This window comes from Acipenser ruthenus, chromosome 60 (assembly GCF_902713425.1).
Source record: "Acipenser ruthenus chromosome 60, fAciRut3.2 maternal haplotype, whole genome shotgun sequence".
Lineage (NCBI taxonomy): Eukaryota > Metazoa > Chordata > Actinopteri > Acipenseriformes > Acipenseridae > Acipenser > Acipenser ruthenus.
The window spans coordinates 1,499,649-1,505,237 of record NC_081248.1 but is presented as its reverse complement, the minus strand read 5'-3'; the positions used below and the strand labels follow the sequence as shown (position 1 = coordinate 1,505,237).

General features: G+C 39.7%; 1 protein-coding gene across 1 annotated transcript in view; it reads right to left on the bottom strand.

Annotated features, from left to right (window-relative positions):
• LOC117410241 (titin-like) overlaps window positions 1-5,589 on the bottom strand; it is a 368,958-nt gene that overhangs the window by 248,709 nt on the left and 114,660 nt on the right. The window lies entirely within an intron of this gene.

Here is a 5,589-nt window from a genome sequence, read left to right as displayed (position 1 = left end):
CTTTGGACTTGTGATCGTGTTTGTGTTCTGTGTGTGTTTATACTGGGTTTATTATGTGCACTACTTACCACACAGACCCATTCTTTCAGAATGAACTGGAGAGCCTGGGATTCAGCTCCACCTGCCCCTGAACTGGAAATGAATCTCACTCATCATGCTTTGAGATTTAGGACAGAGTTACAGGGTCATTCTACTGAGAAGGGACACATCGAAAATATATCCAAGCTTTTTTTTTTCTACACACTTATATGTGTGACATGAACCCTAACACAGTAAACAAAGCTACCAATAACATACAATAATAAAATTTGAGTTATAATTGACATTACTGTACCAATGTCAGTGAGTACAGTATAAGATACAGAAGTGAATGGTTGGTTTAAAAGAAACTAAAACTAAGAATATCTTCATGGGTGTGGCAGCAGTGAGTCCTTCATCTAACTAGAATGGCCTCTAAGCTCTTGCACCAGTGTAGACACAAACTGAAACAGTCTTGTGCATTTTTGTTTTATTTCAAGTGGTGCAAACTCTGCACTGGAGTAAAGTTGTTGTTTTAGTTGAATTCATTTTAAGCAATTGATCTGCTTTGCTGAGTAACTCCAAACTGCCCATCTTCAGTGCAATGATATTGAAGTACAATTTCTATCATTGTGTGAATGGTTAGATTGCTGTATGTGCAATTATTATGACAGCCTCACAATAGCAGAGCTATATACTGTAAATATACTGTAAAACATGAAAGGTTTGCAAACAAAAGCAATTCATCTAATTGTGCATTAATTAGAAATCTGTAAAACATACATACTGCAAAAGTATAGTTTATACAGTCTAGGTATACTTCATGCACACAAACATGTTGTAAATATTTCTAGAGTGGATCATGTGCAATATGAAGTTGCCTCAGCCTTTTCCTTTTGGTCAGTAATAGAGCGGGTGCTTTTCAACATTAGCTGTTTATTCCTTTAGGGTAACATCTGGATTGTTTGCTTTTATTTTTTTAGTTTGTTGTCATTAGATTGGTGATACAGTAAATCCTGAGGCAGGCTTAGCAATTTAGAGAGGGTTTCATTGAAATGAACTGTGAGTTACTGTACGTTTTCATGAACAAACCCAAGGAAGACATTTACAAATACACAATTGCTACAGAGGAAGGGGTATGTGTATGTGTGTGTGTGATGCAAGTTTGATAATATTGGTATCATGAAATGAGGAAATTGAAATATGAAATATACTTTTACTCTGTATCATGGAATTCCTTTGCTAGTGTCTCATGATGTAAGCCCTGGAGTGTGGGCTCAGTCTTCTCTGCTGCCTGCTTGTATGGGATTCCCTCTGTATCCTGGAATTCCTTTGCTAGTGTATCATGATGTAAGCTCTGGAGTGTGGGCTCAGTCTTCTCTGCTGCTTGCTTGTATGGGATTCCCTCTGTGTCATGGAATTCCTTTGCTAGTGTATCATGATGTAAGCCCTGGAGTGTGGGCTCAGTCTTCTCTGCTGCCTGCTTGTTCTCAGTGTGTGAGTTCAGCTGCATTTCCAGTGTCCTGAGCTGGGCTTTGAACCCACTGGAGACGCAGCTGAGAACAAGCCAGACCCACGACTCAGGGTTTTTTTTTTTTGTAAATGGGCAGCAGTGTGGAGTAGTGGTTAGGGCTCTGGACACTTGAACGGAGGGTTGTGGGTTCAATCCCCAGTGGGGGACACTGCTGTTGTACCCTTGAGCAAGGTACTTTACCTAGATTGCTCCAGTAAAAACCCAACTGTATAAATGGGTAATTGTATGTAAAAATAATGTGATATCTGTATAATGTGAAATAATGTATAATGTGATATCTTGTAACTGTAGTTGCCCTGGATAAGGGCGTCTGCTAAGAAATAAATAATAATAATAGATCAAATAACAAGATGAGAAACATTATATGCATAGCACTGTTTGTATTGCTTTATTGATTTATATATATTGCATTGTGTTGCAATTTAGTGTTTTCAGTTTGTCTATTAAATAACTAGCCACTGCCACTGAATAAAATATTGAAAGCCTAATATATGTTTGTATCAATTGCATTTTATATAAAAAAACAATGTGTGAAGTGTATGTCATGCTATTAAAAGAGAACACCTTTACACATGTCACTATTCAGAAGCGAATAAGAAACTTTGCATTGATTTTACACTTAACTGTTGTGAAGTGCTTTTTCTTTATTGTTTTACTGCTCGGATACACTATTTGTCCTGCCTGTCTAGGAGAAGAAGAGAAAAATCATGCAGACTCTATCAGGAACAATGGATCCTCAAACGGTTTGGGCCTGTACAGGTATGTAATGCATGTACAGTTTAAAATGACAGCACACGTTTGCTATTGAAGTTAAGTGATGTTGAAAATTAACGTGAATAGAATGAGATAGATGGTAAAATAAAGAAACTTGAAATGCTTTTATACGGTTATCGTTTTTATTACATTATGCAGGAAACACTCATCCCAAGCACAAGCCTAAGTGTTCTCAAATACATGAATTCACACAAGCGTATATCATTGTAGGTCTTAACATATCCATGCCCAAAAAGCAAAGCCCGTCCTGCTGTTCCCTCTTAATTATCCAATCACCGAGGGACAGCACCCTATGAGCTCTCACCCCACCCCACTTTTAGCTCAGTGTTTTTCCACCTTACTTAGGTAACCTAATTTGAGTTTACTGTACCTTAAATACTGGTTCTAACTGGTTTGCTAAATTGGCTTGTAGCCGCCTGTCAAAACCGCTGACACCCTTATTACTTAGAATGGTGTTGTTTGTAAGTTCTTATCTTCTTCACAGCCCTGTGTGTGCAAGCGACACAATACAGACATTTCACTTCACTTTAATTTTAGTCTTTGTGCATCTGTGGTCCAGTGGTTAAAGAAATGGGCTTGTAACCAGGAGGTCCCCGGTTCAAATCCCACCTCAGCCACTGACTCATTGTGTGACCCTGAGCAAGTCACTTAACCTCCTTGTGCTCCGTCTTTCGGGTGAGACGTAATTGTAAGTGACTCTGTAGCTGATGCATAGTTCACACACCCTAGTCTCTGCAAGTCGCCTTGGATAAAGGTGTCTGCTAAATAAACAAATAATAATAATTATCCACAGAGCAGGTGCAATATGAGCATCTTGAAATGAAAAGGTCTCTCAACAGTGCTTGTTATAGTGTGTAATGGTAAAGCCTTTGCTGAAATGTTTGTCTAGCTGAAGAGCCATGTTTACAAAGCTTTCACTTAAGTTTTTAACTCATGAGATGAAGTTCTGCATGTAAGAAAGATTTCTACTGTACTGTTAAAGAACCCCACTGAAGTATTGTATTCATCATCTAAAGCTGTGTGAGTTCAAGCTTTCCGAATCCTCTAAGTTGTCCAAGGATGTCCTGCCCCATTCACAGGGATTGAAGATTAACATCTCCTCTAAATAATAATCTAAAGTGTCAGTTTAGTGCCTTGCCACCACTTCCTGTGCACCCTGCTGTGTGCTCATCCTCCAGCACTTCCTCTTATTCAACCGCAGCCCCTGAAGCCCTTCACTGGACTCAATGCTGTGCAGCAGCTCAGTGGCCTCTACTGCTCTGCAGACAGGAAGGGGCTCGCTCTCTATAGAAACTGTCTAAATGTGTGTGTGTTTGTGTATGTGCTTGTGCATGTGCGTTTTTCTTAATTCTATTTACCAGTACTGTTTTTTTTTCTACCTGTATTTATAAAAGGCTTATAAGAAAATGAGAGGAGGCCATTCAGCCCATCAGTGCTCCTCCAGTTCCAAGTAGCTGGTTGATCACAATATTGTTTCAGGTCTAAAGGATCCCAATGATTCAGCACCAACAACATGGCAAGAAAACCCATTCCATACCCTCACACTCTCTGTGTAGAGAAGTGTTTCAATCCACTCAACATGGCAAGGAAACCCATTCCATACCCTCAGCACTCTCTGTGTAGAGAAGTGTTTCAATCCACTCAACATGGCAAGGAAACCCATTCCATACCCTCAGTACTGTGTGTAGAGAAGTGTTTCAATCCACTCAACATGACAAGGAAACCCATTCCATACCCTCAGCACTCTCTGTGTAGAGAAGTGTTTCAATCCACTCAACATGACAAGGAAACCCATTCCATACCCTCAGCACTCTCTGTGTAGAGAAGTGTTTCAATCCACTCAACATAAGGAAACCCATTCCATACCCTCAGCACTCTCTGTGTAGAGAAGTGTTTCAATCCACTCAACATGACAAGGAAACCCACTCCATACCCTCAGCACTCTCTGTGTAGAGAAGTGTTTCAATCCACTCAACATGACAAGGAAACCCACTCCATACCCTCAGCACTCTCTGTGTAGAGAAGTGTTTCAATCCACTCAACATGACAAGGAAACCCATTCCATACCCTCAGCACTCTCTGTGTAGAGAAGTGTTTCAATCCACTCAACATGACAAGGAAACCCATTCCATACCCTCACACTCTCTGTGTAGAGAAGTGTTTCAATCCACTCAACATGACAAGGAAACCCATTCCATACCCTCAGCACTCTCTGTGTAGAGAAGTGTTTCAATCCACTCAACATGGCAAGGAAACCCATTCCATACCCTCACACTCTCTGTGTAGAGAAGTGTTTCAATCCACTCAACATGGCAAGGAAACCCACTCCATACCCTCAGCACTCTCTGTGTAGAGAAGGGTTTCAATTCACTCATTTGAACAGTGGTTTCACCAGACCAGTTATGAGTAAAGTGCTTTTTTGTTTTCTACAGCCAGTTAGTTAATACAAGTTAGCAGAGATAGGTTTGTGGTCATTTAGTGAAGAGGCAGAGTGGGAGGAACCTGTATGTTTAAAGGTTTAAAGATCTTTCAGCTCAGCTCACCTCTGAAAGTGTCTCCAGACAGAATGCAGGCTTGTGAACTCGCCTTACTGATATGTAAGTATTATTGCTGGGTGCTTTATTAAATATTCTGCTGATTATCCATCTGGTTTGGGGACAGTTATAGTGAAAGTTTCCAGGTTTTAAGACTCGATCGTACGTCCAAATATTTATTTTGAGGTGGTGTCTTGTGGTAATTTCATGGTAAATGCAGAGTATGCAAGCTATGTAAGAGAAATGGAGTATTGTAAAACATACTATATGCATGGTAAAGCAGGGAAGCACGTGGTAAATCACAGGGAAGTGTGCACCAAAATGCTCCTGGTAGTTTCATGATAAGTGTGGAACAAGCTAGTCAATGTATGATAAATCAAATGGGAAGTATGGTACATAAATGGTATAAAATGTAAAAGAACTGCCAAACATGGAAGCGAGCTAAAAAAGTAAAAAATTTATGTACAAGGATTGTAAGTTTACTAAAATGATTGCCACCTTCAGTCAATTATAGGAACCTGAAAACTTTAAATAGTGGTACAGAAAGCCCTCTCACAATAATTTATACTGATGCTGCTGCGGCCCTTTGAACTTATCTAAACTGTAGCTAGCTCACTGATGTTTCCTGTTGAATAAAAGTGTTAAAGCAGGCTAATGCTGGGCTTATTCATGGCAAGCATTGCTTGCTTTCTTTCTTTCTTTCTTTCGTTTAATTTTTTTATTGAATTT